Source organism: Suncus etruscus, chromosome 16 (assembly GCF_024139225.1).
Source record: "Suncus etruscus isolate mSunEtr1 chromosome 16, mSunEtr1.pri.cur, whole genome shotgun sequence".
Classification (NCBI taxonomy): Eukaryota; Metazoa; Chordata; class Mammalia; order Eulipotyphla; family Soricidae; genus Suncus; species Suncus etruscus.
The window spans coordinates 52,649,506-52,665,751 of NC_064863.1; the positions used below are offsets into that span (position 1 = coordinate 52,649,506).

At 34.8% G+C, this 16,246-nt stretch overlaps 1 non-coding gene across 1 annotated transcript; it reads right to left on the bottom strand.

Annotated features, from left to right (window-relative positions):
• Window positions 1-2,160: 2,160 nt before the first annotated feature.
• Window positions 2,161-2,265, bottom strand: LOC126033153 (U6 spliceosomal RNA). The gene has a single exon (XR_007504300.1). It is a non-coding gene; the product is annotated as a U6 spliceosomal RNA (small nuclear RNA).
• Window positions 2,266-16,246: the final 13,981 nt, after the last annotated feature.

The following is a 16,246-nucleotide window of genomic DNA, read 5'->3' on the forward strand; positions in this document are numbered from 1 at the left end:
TCTTTCTGGCCTCTAATGAGATGTTCTTTATGAGAATTTGAATTATATTTGAACAGGAAGTTAATCTAGATGGGTAAATTAAATGTAGGAAAAACTACATGTAGAAATCTAAAAAAATATACTCTTATTGGTTGATGTAATATATTTTTGAGATACTAAACATAAACATGATAGTAACCCTCTACTTAAATATTGTAAACTATGTTGTCTTAAAAGGAAAGAGAGGAGTTAAATGACTTCCTCAGATGCAAAAACTATTCCTGGCAGGGCCAAGTAAACTATGGAATGCCAGGAATATGGGTAATGCAAGAAGCTAGCACCCTTCCAAATATAGTATGCCAGGGATAGGCATTTCTGAGATTTATACCACCCACAGTGTTTGCAGTGTTGAACTGGTAGCTACTACTCCTCATTTTCTCTTGAGTTTTAGAGTTTTAAGAACAAGGAAATAGCCAAGTAGAGAATAAAAAGAAAATTTCTTCAGGACAACAGAAAACTGATTATTGCTATGACAAAAATTTCTAGCATGTAATAAAACCAGGATGAGTTTTAAAAATTATAATTGTGGCCAGAGAATTAGTAGAGCATTTAAGTTACTTGCTTATGGCTGTATCTAGTTCAAATCTATGTCACTAGATATGGCCCTTGATCATCACCAGAGGTTGTTCCTGAGCCCAGATCCACTAATAGCATCTGAGCAATGCCCAGGTATAAAAAACAAATATTATGATTTTTTCAATTATTTATTAGGTAATATGATACCATTAGCGTTTTCATCTTAGTTAATACTGAGTAAACCATACAATTTGATTAGGCAGTAAATTAAAACAGAAAATAATCTGCTTAGAAAAGCATAGCAAAATACCATATATCAAGTCATACAAACAGCAAAATATTTTTCCTCATAGTTTTAGAAATTTGAAAACCATATATCTACTGATTCAAGTCTTGATGAATCATCTATTTCTGGCTTATAGAGGACTCATTCTTGCTATGCCCCTTTATAAATGTGAAGGATGAGTTCTTTCTAATCATTTGAGGCTAGGAATCCATTAGATTAGGTCCCACACATTTATACCTCATCACCTACTAATTATCCTACCTAATTACCCTATTTCATTATCTTACATTCCAAATTGAGGTTCACACTGGTCAGATCATTCAAAAGCCCACCACTATAGGCTTAAGCACATAGATGCTATTAATTGATTTTATTGTTTTATCTAGAAACCACTAAAGCTTGCCCTTTGATTTGTGATTGTTCTGAAAGTTTTCAACAATGCATTACTTATTTCCTACCTCAGACAGCTTTTAATAATTTTGGTCAACTTTGAACAACAGTAAAATTGAAAATAATGCAGCAATTTCCTTTCCTTTTATATATACCTTTATTTTTTTTCAGATTTCTATCATGTATGATTTTATTTTCACTAAATTTTATTTGTTTTTATATAAATATTTATTTAAGCACCTTGATTACAAGCATGTTTGTAGTTGGATTTTAGTCATAAACAGAATACCCCCCTTCACCAATGCAACATTTTCACACCAATGCCCCCTGCTCCCCCTACTCTGCCTCTATTTGTGACTGGCATTGTACTTCTCTCATTATTTAACATTGTCATGCTAGTTGTTATTGTAGTTATTTCCCTAACAGCATTCACCACTCTTTGTGGTGAGCTTCAAATTGTGAGCCAGACCTTTAAATGTTAAAAATACCTGGCCTATTCTACAAGGAGAAACTTTGTACTGTAGTAGTAGGACCAAGACATTGATGATGCTGACAATATTCTTGTTGTTCATCTCAATGGCATACCCATGTTCTCTAGAAATATTTAGGTAAATTCTTACATTAAGTTGATATTTCTTCAATTGACCAGTGATACCAACTTGATTGAGTACTGTATAATTGGTCTTGTAGAAAAGACTGGAAACATGGGAACAACACCTCTATTTGTTTATAAATTTTTAAAAGATAAAATCAAAAAAAGATAAATGCATACATTTGAGTAAAATAGAAGAAATATTTATAAAAAATTTTCTTTATCCATTTGTGTTAAGGTAGGGGTTTTATATTAAACAAAGGGGTCAGGAATTTATTGAAAATCTTAATATATATATATATTTTATTTATTTATTTTTAATTATTTTTATTTTTTAAAAAATATGGATATGCCTTCATAAATTTGCATGTCATCCTTGCGCAGGGGTCATGCTAATCTTCTATCATTCCAATTTTAGTATATGTATTGCCAAAGTGAGCACTTAATATATATTTCTACTGAACTTGATAGTCATGCTTTTAAGCATAATCAATACAAACAATTCTATCATCCTCTAAAGGTTTACTTTAATATAATCACTATAATGATATGCATGTACCTATAAAGCTATGAGTATTAATAAAGGTATAGTATTAGTAGTCCTTAATAATAATGTGTTTGCTTTATGGGCTAAAGTCAAGATGACAGCAGGATACCTTCCATTCCTAAATATTACTTTTTGTTCTTTCTTCAGTCTTTTAGAAATCAGACTATATTTTACTTGCTGATGTTATTATTTCCTTCTCCTTACTAATAAGGATTCAGATGAATCACTCTTATGTTATCATATTTCCTGTTTTCCATTCCAATCTTATAAAGAACAGGGTGTTTGCAAAGATAATTGTGCTTCAGTGATGTAATATAGCTCACAAGTTAAACATTTTGAATCACATCAAAGACTATATTTTACAATATAAAATAGTCTATTTGTAAATTCTGGGGAGAAATTATAAAACTATTCTTAAGAGAAATAAGTGCACCTCTCAATGTTGTTCAGAGGTCCTGAATTTATGGAAGTGTATTTTTTTCTACTTCTTAAAAAATGTCACAACTTACTATTCTGAAAACAATACAGTCTCTTACTACTAATTGAAGGTATCAATTTAATATCTACTGTGGCTGGTTTACAGAATATTTTGATAGAAGTTGAGTTTTAAGGGACATGCTTCGGCCACACTAGGTTTCAATATATATAACAATAAACATGAAAATAAATGGAATTACTAAATATATTTATTAAGTGTTTTATTGTGTTTCTAAAGCTATTCCAGGAATCACCTTTAATGTAGTGATACCCTGATACCAGATCCAAATAGCAGACTATTAGTGGCATTATGCTATTTAATGATTTTTCTATATTTATTTCTATTTAAATTTCATTTGGAATCACCATGAGCTAGTGTTACAAAGTTTTTAACTAATGGTTTTCAATTATAGAATGTCAACAATCCTTCACCATGACATTTATTGCCACCAATGTCCTCAGTTTCCTTCCTGCCCTTCCCCTCCTTTCCTCACTCTTACCTCCCTAGATGGCAGACTTTTATTCTCTCTTTCTCCTTTCCTCTTCTTTTTATCTTTTTTTTATACACTGGTTTGCATTATGGATACTAAAAGCGTATCATGCATAACACTTTATCTCTTTTAAGCATCCTATTATTGTTCAGAGGTGAACATTCCCAACTATTATTGTCATAATTGTTCTTTCTTTGCCCTAGTTGTCTTCCTCCCCCCATTTGTGGAAGCTTCTACATGGACCCTGTCCTCTTCTTCCTTATCTCTATTGTCTCCTGGGTATTATTCACATATTTTTTTATTTTATATCCCACAAAATATTTAGTCATTATATGTCTATTCCTATCCCTCTGACTCATTTATGCTCAGGAAGTTAATACACCAATATCCATCACATACAAGCAGATTTCATGACTTTGTTTTTCCTAATAGATGCATACGTATTCTTTTTATACCACAATTTTTTTATCCTTCATTTGTTCTTGGGCACTTGGTGGTTTCCAGATTTGGCTGTGTGAAAAGGGGTGCAATGGAAAATAGGATTTCTGCATTGTGTTTTGGTCTCCAGGAGTGGAATCTACTAGGTCATAGGGAAGTTTAAATTCTACCTTTATTGAAGAACTATTCATATTGTTTTTCCAAAAGGACCAATTGCTATAACATTATTGCTAAATTTTCCCTTAAAAATTTCTCATCCTTGGGGCTCGGGAAGTGGCGCTGGAGTAAGGTGCCTGCCTTGCCTGCGCTAGCCTAGGACGGACCGCGGTTCGATCTCCGGTGTCCATATGGTCCCCCAAGAAGCCAGGAGCAACTTCTGAGCGCATAGCCAGGAGTAACCCCTGAGCGTCACAGGGTGTGGCCCAAAAACCAAAAAAAAAAAATTTCTCATCCTTGACCCCATGCTAAAGGCCATCTCCCTATCTTGGGGGGGGTGCTAGGAGTCCAGGGTGGCTCTCAGCCATCTCCCCTCCTTCCTCCCAGACTGTAGGGGCATGCCTGGGTGCTGGCTCAGGCAGCCAGAAAGGTGGGTGCCAGGGAGACTCTATAAGGGACCCCCTGGACTATCCCCCATCCTCACCCAGCACATGGGGGGAAGAGATTAGGGAGGAGGTGGATGGATTTCTAGCTTCGGTTTAAAAAGAATCCTTTTCTGTTTTGGAAGCTAGCTCTGGCCAGTATGGGTTGTGGGGATACTCCAGGCCGAAGGTCAACTCCCTAGCTTGGGGGGTGCTGGGAGGCCAGGATGGCTCCTAGTCATCTCCCCCCCTTCCTCCCAGACTCCAGGGGCATGCCTGGGTGCTGGCCCAAGCAGACAGAAAGGTGGGTGGCAGGGAGAATTCTAAACAGGGTTGGGTTGAGGCAATCACCAGAAACTTTCTTTCTCACTGGTCTCCATTCTCACTGGTCTCCATTTATATCATATGATATAAATTAATATGATTTTCTATGATTAATGTATGTTTTGCAGATGCAGAATGTTAATATTATATTATGCCCTTGCTTACCACCCTACAAGATCATGTCTAATTCTTCACACTCCTTCACCTCCAACCATCATTACCCCACATTTAATCCTTTTTACTTTCAGTTCTTGGCTCCTCAAAAAACAGATAATTATCCCCACACAAAGCCAGCTGCCAAACTGCATCCTAAGAGATATGATAGACTCTCAGCCTAAGAAGATCCCAATACTCTGTTGCTATTGATCTACTCTCAGAGGCCACCTTCCCTCCATCTTCCTTTATTGTGGGCCTTTTCTTGCTAAGAGACTCGGTTTCTGAGAAGTCACTGCTCAAGGATTTTCCTGATATGAGTCCATCACCATCTGGTTATCAGACTGCAAAAGCCAAATCACAGACCAAAGTGATGCACCAGATTTAACACACCCCTAACTATTTCAGAGACATGAAAGGGACACGTATACATATCTTTTGAATATCTTGTACATATTCCCTTAGCAACTATAATAACCCTTACTGAATATTCTCTTATACAGTTATGGTTTTCTCTAATGTTCTTCTCTTTGTGATCTTTTTAATAAGGAATTCTAGTAGAAGAGTCCTAGATTTAAATTTAGAGCTTACATTAGAACCAAGTTACGGTGATTGTTGTACTTGTTCCAGCAGTACCCGCATGCACCAATAACACCATGAGGCATTGTTCCGCTTTTGCATAGGCACATTAATATGGTAAAATACTATACATACAGGCAAGCTTTTATCTAATAGAGATAGGAACACACAAATCTTGTAATGCAGTGAGATCTTACACACTGTATTTTCATAATGACCTGACTCAGGCCTCAGAAGAACAGGCATTGTCCATTCACCCCAGAATCAGGATGCCATCTACAAAACAACCAAGTTGTCTATAACATTACCTGGGGGCAATGCTCTACCACAGAAGATCCTACCAATGCCCTGGCATTGACCTACTCTAAAGAGAGGTTCCTTAACTCCAAGAAGACATAACAACAACAACAACAACAACAACAACAAAAATCTGCTTTCAGGGCAGGGCTATCTGCATCACCCTCTAATTGTTAGGTGAAATTAGAGGATGCTCCACATCATCCTGACTTGGATGTAGAATATGCAAAGATTACAGGATCTTTAACTACAGAAACCTGACACCAACAACAACTAATGTGCAGAAAAAAAGGTTTATTGGCATTACAGACAATGACTTGGGTTGGTGAACCTAGTATGTCTGGAGCCTTGAAATGGTCTTATGCCAGAAAACTTCAGGGGTAAGGTCTCCTTGTATTTATGCCAAGGCTTTTTCTTTCCATGTCCCCCATATTTTGCTGTGCCTATGCAAACAAGAATTGCCAATCTAACACAGTTTTTACTGTACTTCTTTAACTCGTACCTTTAAAAATTAGAAAACCGTATTAAACCTTATGCTAGGCTTTTAATGAGTTAATTGGTGATTCAATGATTTTCAAAAATATACTTCCTACTGAACCTTTTCTTTCTCTTCCATCGCATTAGGATTTTTATGTTTTTAAATAACTTTGCCTTTGTTCTTCCTAAAACAAATGTATTATGATCAATTGTGTCCACCATGTGATATATTTCCTTTAAATAAATTAAAATATTTTTTCATCCTTAATCAGTATAAGAATCATTTTTTTGCCCTTTCTGCTGAACCAGCAAACCATGCAGACTTGTGCACTGGCTGCTGGGCTACCCAGCCAGGTTCTGAAATACCCCACCCCTTCCCTCTGAACCTACAAACCATGCTCACTCTTAGGCATTCATGCAAAGACAGTCCAACTTATATCATATAGATCTAGCCAACTCAGACCTAACACCCAACCTCCTCAGATAATTTATATCCCACAAAACAGAATAGCAAAACACTGAGGCAGCTTGAAATATCCCTATAATAATTAGACAAGTCACCTGACTAGAAAAAATAAGCTCTAAATCAAATATACCTTCAAGAACCACTAATACAATCAGTACAGACGACCTCTTTATTAAATAACCTGAAAACTCAACATTCAAAATCACCAAATTCAAAGAAACATGCCTAAAACAAGGAAGATACTAGCAGCAAGGGAAATAAAGAGAAAATTTATCAAGTTTTCAAGCCCACCATAATGTACAAACCCAATAGATGAGAACCTAAAATCAACAATGAACATCCTAGCAATGAAAATCAAAGAATCACTAGCCTGAGAGAATAAGAAATCTATAGATGAACAATTTAACCAATTCAAAGAAGAACTTTTACAGAAGATGAAAGAATCCATAAATTGGAACTAAAGGAAATAAAAAAACACATTAGCAGTTATAATAGCTGAATTACACAGTTAGAAGAATGCATAGAGGAACTTGAAGTAAAACTACAAAACAACAATGACAAAGAAGTCAATAAGAAAGCAAAAAAAAATGTTGGAAGAAAAAGTTAGGAACCTAATGAACAAAGATAAAAGAAATAACCTATGAATTGTAGGAATAACAAAAGGGGAGGAAAAAGAAAAGTAGAAGAACGAGAAATAAGACAATTAATAGCAGAAAATTTTCCTAACCTCTAGAAAGAGAAATCTATACAAATCCAGGAGGCAAAAAGAGTCCCTAATATAGACACAAATAGACCCAAATAGACAAACACCAAGGCATATACTAATCCAGTTGACAAAAAAACAAAGAGAAAGATGAATTCTTTGAGGCAATAAGAGAAAACACATTTAAGTACAAAGGAAAAGACATAAGAATTAAAGTAGACCTCCCATTTGAAACAATTCAAGCAAGAAGACAGTGGAGTGACATATTTAAACTACTGAATGAAATAAACTTCCAAACTAGATTCCACAACCCAGCAAATCTCTCATTCATATAGGAGGGAGAACTAAAAACATTCTTAGACAAAAATGAACTCACATTATTTGCGCTGATGAAACCAACCCTAAATGAACTACTCAGAAAGGTATTACACAATCCAAACCCCTGATTTTAACAACAACCACTCTACTCTAACCAATACAATAGCACAACAACCCTCTCTGTCAATAATCTCCTGAAATGCCAATGGGCTAAACTCCCCCATGAAAAGACACAGAGTAGAAAGTTGGATCTGAAAAGAAAAATCAGATATCTGCTGCTTGCAAGAAACACACCTAACAGAACAGGATAGACACAGGCTTAGAATAAAAGGATAAATATCAATTATTCAAGCCAAATGGAAAACAAAAAAAAAAATAAAGTCAGGACAGCCATTCTTATATCAGAAAAAATTGTATTCAATCTAAAAATAGTGCTTAGAGACCAAGAGGGTGACTACTTATTGACCAGGGGAACATTAGACCAAGAAGTACTAACTCTGATCAATATTTATGCACAGACCGTAAAGCCAGCAAAATATGTAAGTCATTTGCTCACAAATCTAGCGAAACATATGGAAGGATATGTAATAGTAGTAGGAGATTTCAATACTCCACTATCCCCACTAGACTGATCTACCAGGCAGAAAACTAGCAAAGACGATTAAGAGCCCTAAATGAGAAATTAGAGAAAATAGGACTAATGGACTGAAACAGGGCTCTCCACCCCAAGAAAGCAGAATAAACATTCTTCTCACGTTCACATGGAACCTTCTCTAGAATAGACCATGCCTTAGGTTATAAATATAAGAATTGCTAAAAGCACCCCATCAGATCATTATCCAATAGAGATCAAGATTGACTGTAAAAAGAAACTGTGGAGAAAATCCAACACCTGGAGATTAAATAAATGTTGCTCAGTAACAGTTAAATCAAGAGGAAATCAAGAAAGAAATAAAAATATTCCTTGAAATGAATGACAATAAAGAAATAAATTGTCAAAAATCTGTGGGACACAGAAAAAGCAGTAATTAGGGGGAAACTCATAGCAATACAGTCCTATGTCAGGAAAGAGGAAAATGACAAAATCAACAGTCTACAAGGTCACCTTAAGGATCTGAGAAAACAGCAGTAGAGAAACCCAAACTCAGCCCGAAGAGACATAATTAAAACCAAAGCAGAAATTAATAACATAGAAACAAAGAAACAATACAAAAAAAAAATAAAACTAATGAGACCAGGAGTTGGTTTTTCAAAAGAATAAACAAGATAGAAAAACCGCTGAGAAGACTCACCAAAAAGTGTGGGGCACGCAAATAAATAGGAATACAAATGAAAGTGGAGAGATTACAACAGAATCTTAAGAAATCCTAGAGATCATGAGGGAGTATTATGAACTGTACTCAGTCTAGAGAATCCTGAAGAAACTGGCAGATTTCTAGAAAAATATCACCTTCTGAGATTCAATAAGGAGGACCTATGATGCCTAATAGTCCAATCACATCTAAGGAAATTGAGACAGTAATTAATTCTCCCCAAGAATATAAGTCCAAGTCTAGATGGTTTTACAGGTGAATTCTATCAAACATTCCGAGAATTATGACCACTGATCCTCAGGCTCTTCCAAAAATATTGAAAAGACGGGAATCCTTTCTAAATCCTTCTATGAGGTGAATACCACACTCATTCCCAAAGACAGCAAAGACCCCACCAAGAGAGAAAACTACAGACCAATCTCATTAATGAACATAGCTGCAAAATTCCTCAACAAAATCTTAGCAAACCTAATCCAACAATACATCAAAATAATTAAACACTATGATCAAGTAGATTTCATCCCAGGGATGTAAGGATAGTTCAACATATGCAAATCAGTCAATATCATAAACCATATTAACAAGAAGAAAGACAGACCACATGAGCATATCACTTGATGCATTTGACAAATCCAACAAACTTTCATGCTGAAAATACTTTGCAAAATAGGGTTGGAAGTATCCTTCCTCAAGATAGTTACAGATATCTATAAAAAACCCTCAGCCAACATTATCCTTAATGGTGAAAAACTGAAAGCATTTCCACTAAGGTCAGGAACTAGGCAAGGCTGCCCACTTTATTCACTCTTATTCAACATAGTTTTAGAAGTCTCATCAATAACAATCAGACAAGAGAAGGGAATCCAGGGAATTCAGATAAAGAAAGAGGAAGTCAAACTATCTCTTTTGGGAGATAATATGTTGATATACATAGAAAACCCTAAAGAGTCCACAGAAAAACTCCCAGAAACAATAAGCCATTACAGCAAAGTGGCTGGCTACAAAATCAATGCACAAAAAACAATAGCATTCCTCTATGCAAATAACGAAGCAGAGGAGAAAGACATTAGGGAGTTGATTCCATTTAAAATAGTATTTAAAATTATTAAGTACCTAGGAATCAACCTTACAAGAGAAGTGAAAGATCTATTCAATAAAAACTTCAAAACGCTTCAGAAAGAAATTGAAGAGGACCTAAGGAAATGGAAGAACATCCTCTGCTCATGGGTAGGAAAAAACAACATAATCAAAATGACTATCTTATCTAAACTACTATATAGATTTAATGCAATTCTTATCCAAATTCAGACATCATTTTTCAAGGAATTAGAACAACAATTATAAAGGTCATCTGGAATCCCCAAAGACCTAGGTTAAACAAATCTATACTGAAAAACAAGAAACTGGGTGACATTTCTTTACCTAACCTGAAGCTTTATTACAAAGCTGTAGTCATCAAAACAGCGTGGTACTGGGACAAAGACAGAGTATCAGACCAATGGGTTAGATCAGAATATTTAGAGAGATACCCCCAAATATACAGTCAACTAATATTTAACAAAGGGTCATAGAATCTGAAATACAGCAAAAACAGCCTCTTCAACAAATGGTGTTGGGACAACTGGGTAACCACATGTAAGAAACTAAAGATTGATCCATATCTACAACCCTACGCAAAAATCAACTTAAAGTGGATTAAGAACCTTGAAATCATACCTGAATCTATAAAGTTTATTGAGGAAAATATAGGAAGAATACTCAAGACTTATACCTCAAAAAAGTCTATGATGATGGATTGCCAAAGGCAAGATTAATAGAATCAAACCTAAATAAATGGGGCTACATCAAGCTAAAAAGTTTCTGCATGGCAAAATACACACTGGCTAAAACTAGAAGACAGAAAACAGAATGGGAAAAAAATTGCAAACTTGTCAAATCAGATAAAGTTTTGTTATTTAGTATATACAAAGCATGCAGAAAGATGAGCTCCACAAAACCTAATAAAGCCATAGAAAAATGGGGAGAAGAAATGACTAGACACTTTTCCAAGGAAGACCAACAGATGGCCAAGAGACACATGAAAATATTTTCACCATCAGTAATCATCGGGGAAATCTAAATCAAGATGACAACGAGGTACCACCTTACTTCAGTGAGGATGGCACACATCAAAAATAATGGGTCAACCTCTCTAGGCGGGATTCTGTTAAGAAAGGAACTCTCATCCACTGCTGGTTGGAATACTGTCTGGTCCAATCCTTATGGAAAACAGTATGGAGAGTGCTTAGTGAACTCAGAATTGAACTGTCTTATGACCTAGCAATTGCACTCCTTGGAATCCCAAAACTGAAGAATAGTCATCCCAAAGTATGTATGCACTCCATTATTTATTACAGCAATCATCACAATAGCCAGAATTTGGAACCAACCTCGATGCCCAACAACAGATGAGTGGATCATGAATATGTAGTATATAAACACAATGGAATACTACATAGCAGTTAGAAATGATAACTCATAAATTTTGCAGAAACATGGATAGAGTTACAAAATATTATGTTAAATGAAGTAAGCTAGAAGGTGAAGAATAGATACAGAATGATATCACTTTTCTGATGTATTTAGAGCATACATCATATATACATATAATACTCCAAGAACAAATAGAACGGTCTAATAGAGTAGAAACACCAAGCACTGTAGTTGTCAGCATTTACTAGAGAGAAGTGTTCAAAACAAGTGGAAGAGGAACAACTCAAAGCCTTGAATATACATTATTCCATAAAGAAACCAGCAATAATAGAAAGAACGGTTTAATAAACAGGCAGGTAAGCAGCATTTTACTACAAAGGACTATAGTAATGTCATAGGGAGTGTATACACAGATACAGGTGAAGAATTTGATTGGAAGCTAAAAACTCCAGTGGCAGCATTTCCTTTTTTATAATTATTTTTTTATTTAATCAACTTTATTACATACATGATTGTGTTTGGGTTTCAGTCATGTAAAGAACACCACCCATCACCAGTGCAACATTCCCATCACCAATGTCCCAAATCTCCCTCCACCCCACCCAACCCCCGCCTGTGCTCTAGACAGGCTTTCTATTTCCCTCATATATTCTCATTATTAGGATAGTTCAAAACGTAGTTATTTCTCTAACTAAACTCATCCCTGTTTGTGGTGAGCTTCATGAGGTGAGCTGCAACTTCCAGCTCTTTTTCCTTTGTGTCTGAAAATTATTATTGCAAGAATGTCTTTCATTTTTCTTAAAACCCATAGATGAGTGAGACCATTCTGTGTCTTTCTCTCTCTCTGACTTATTTCACTCAGCATAATAGATTCCATGTACATCCATGTATAGGAAAATTTCATGACTTCATCTCTCCTGACAGCTGCATGATATTCCATTGTGTATATGTACCACAATTTTTTAGCCATTCATCTGTTGAAGGATATCTTGGCTCTTTCCAGAGTCTTGCTATGGTAAATAGTGCTGCAATGAATATAGGTGTAAGGAAGTGATTTTTGTATTGTATTTTTGTGTTCCTAGGGTATATTCCTAGGAGTGATATAGCTGGTAACAATATGTTTTAGTGCCTTAATCTTACTAGGTATAAAATAACCTCTCAGCTTCTTGGTCCACAGGGCTTCTTGGATACAAAGGATGGACACCCTAATTTGACACCTCTATGCTCAGTCATACTAGATCCCATACTTAGTTTACATTATGAAAATGTCTTGATAAAACACTCCAATATTCCCCATTTTCTCTGGTTTATGGTGGTTATTAGGACCTGAAGCATATGATCATTCAGACAACTCAAACAGTCAACTGCAAATCTCAGACTATTATATTACAGTACCTATTCATAGAACATGTTTGGGGAAATTAACATTTCCTTTCTCTCTTTATCTCTTCTCCTCTTCCTTTTTCCTCTTCTCTCTCATCATCATTAATTCAATCTTTGTCAAATTAAACAAACACTGATAGTTTCTCTTTAGGAAAAGAACTTTTATACATAAATGCAGTGGACAATACTCCAAAGAGTAGCCACCTACATAGGTAGGCCTCATTAACACATTGTTTAGTACTCGAGATGCTAAACCTATGTGTATCCTAAACTGTTACAGCCATTACCTAACCCTGTAACCTTCATTTAGCAAGGCCCAAACCCATCATTGACGAAATACCTGGAATCTGGGAAAACCTCTTCACTATGACACACCAACATAATCTCTTTTACTTGATTTATTAAAGTTTTTTAAATATATTTTTATTATATTTACTTATTTTTTTGTTCTACTCTCTCTTATCTTTTGCTTTCCCTTCCTGTCTTTCTTTAGCTGTACCTAAGCTAATTATTTATCTTAATTCAAACAGTCCTTAAGAGCCCAGACCCATCCGATTAGGGTCAGACCTCTAAAAACACCTTAAGAATAGATCACTTCTGTATTTCTTTATGTGGGCATGAGTACATAGAGTTAGGACTTCTTTATGAGAGACAAACCTAAATTGTAAACAATCCATGCCTATAATGTATATAGCCCCTCCTATATACGATCCCTCCTCCCCCACTTCAGAAACCCTACAATTCCTTCACCTGCCAATCCCAATTCTGTATCCTGCCTTATTAATACTCTTTACCCTTAGTTCTTAATTCACTAGGTATCAAGAGCGACCTCCTGCTCCAAAAGTCCATCAACCAGCTCCCAAGTGAAGGGACACCCATTCAGCCCCACATCTCATCACTCAGCAAGAAGCTACAACCAACACTCCTGCTGACTCATGCTCTGTGGCTCTCCTCACCCACCCCCAAATGTAGCATGTCACTATATACTGGATTCATTCCAGAAGGACCCCCAGTTCAAGAACTCTACCTGAACCCTTTCTGCTGCAAATCATTTCTCAAACTCAACAAGACTAGTGTGTGTGATAAAAATGTGTCCTGGATTCCACCCCCCACAAGAATATCTCAAAAGACAATGAGGAGACATATATTTTCTTTATATTATAAAGTTTTTAAGTTTAAGACCTCTATAATACTACCTCTTAACCTGTTTATCCCCAACTGTAAGGTAGTCTCCTGCTACATTTTGTTCCCTTAATTACTTTATTAAACTCATTTTTATTTATTTTTTTACTTTATATATATTATAGTAGCAGCCTGGGGGACAAAGGAGGGGGATATGGGATGCATGCTGGGAACAGGGGTTGTGGGAGGACAACATTGATGGTGGGAATGTCCCCTGATTCAATGTCACTATGTAGCAAAAATATTACTGTGAAAGATTTGAAATCCACTTTGGTCAAAATAAAAATTATTATTAAAAAAAAACCCAAAACAAAAAAATAAAAAAACAAATTTCTTATTTAATAATAAGGGAAAGAATATAGAGTAAGGAAAAATCACATGATTATTACATATTCTCACAATATGCTCATGAATTGGAAATTCTTAGCTAAGTATGTTTATAAATAAATTATTTAATTGAATCACCATGAGATACACAGTTACAAAGTTGTTTACAGTTGAGCTTTAGACATCAAATATCAAGATCCATTACCAGTGCACATTTCCCATCAACAATGTCCCCCTTTCTCATCCTATCCTCCTTTCTGTGCTCTCCCCTGCCTACCTCTATGGCAGATATTTTTCTTCTCTCTGCCTCTGTGTCTCTCTCTTTTTCTCTTTCTGTCTCTTTGTCTCTCTATGTCTCTCTTTCTCTCTTCATTTCTTCCTTTTAGACACTGTAGTTTAGTTTGAAATATGGTTAGAGAAGCCATATAATACATATTACTTTATCACTTTTCCATTCCCAGGTCTTTCCAGAGTGATCATTTACAAATTTCATTGTCATAGTGGTCCCTTCCCTGTTTTATCTGTAATCATCAACTATTTGTATTAATGGACTGAGTCTCCCTGCCTTTGTTTCTATTGTCTTCAGATATTCAGGTTATAACCAAAAAAAAAAAAAGATTTTTTTTCCTGACTTGTATTTGTATAATTCTCTGGTAAATATCACGGAGCTGAGTGACTATTTTATATAACTTTAAATATGCAGTTATTTTTATTGTTTTGATAGACATAAAGTTCTTTTTGTATGGCTGAGTTCACAAAATAATAAGTTTTTGTGATCACTGAACAATTTTCTCCATGTTAAAAAAAAGAGTATGAAAAAAAGAGTCTGTTTTACATGATGACATTGAAAGCTATGTAGCTCTATTTAGTAATTTGTCTACTTAATTTCATGTATTTTTCTAGAAATCATACTGTGACAGAGTATAAATTATACCGTAATTCTGATTTTTAATCCTTTCAGGAGACTTTCGAGCTATTTGCATTTTCATGCAGGTCTTCTAAAATATTATGAGTTTGCAATAGAGGTTACAACACTGCCACTATATGAGTCTGAAGAATATGGAGATCAGAATCCCTGATATCCAAAGAAGTAGCAGAATATATTTTCTCAAAAAATTTTATTTTTTAATTTATATAAATATCCATATATATATATGTCTTAATAACTTATAATTTTCTAATTTGACAAAGATAAAAAATCCAGATCTTATTGATAGGTATTAAGTTACTCGTGTTAAAATCAGATATGTGTAACTTGGATCAGTGTTTTTTTATTTGGGAGTATGTTTTCTATCAATTTCTTAACTATGAACTTGTTTTAAAATATATATATTTTATAAAGTTATTATTCTGGGAACCTGCTTTTACTTAGGGATGTTTTACCTAAGAATATATATCCTTAAGATGTTTTGATGTAATTTTATCTACAGTTTCCATTGCTGAAGTATTTCTTTGGAAACTCTCCTGAAAAGAACCGTATGCTTTACAAAAAAGAATTGCTTTGAAATCATTGTGGCTTACTTTTGGAATCTTTTTTTTTTGAGATCAAAATCTTGAGTAACTTATATCTTAAACTTATACTATTTTTGAGGTATTTGCATCATAGATAATAAATGAGAGAATTTTGTGCTCATATAAGAGAGTATTTCATGTGAAAAATTATTTTATCTTGTATAATTCTAACAGGATTTATAAAATATTTTATCTTAATGGGACTTAAAATTTTTGTTAGATTTATATAATTGTATATTTAGATTGTTGTAGGGCTAAGAAAAGAGATGCTAATTGTTCCTGTTGCCACAAAATATATTGATTGAATACTGAAAATGTTATAAATACATATATAACCACTTCATTTATATATTTGATTACTTAATTTTATTATTCAATTAAAGTAT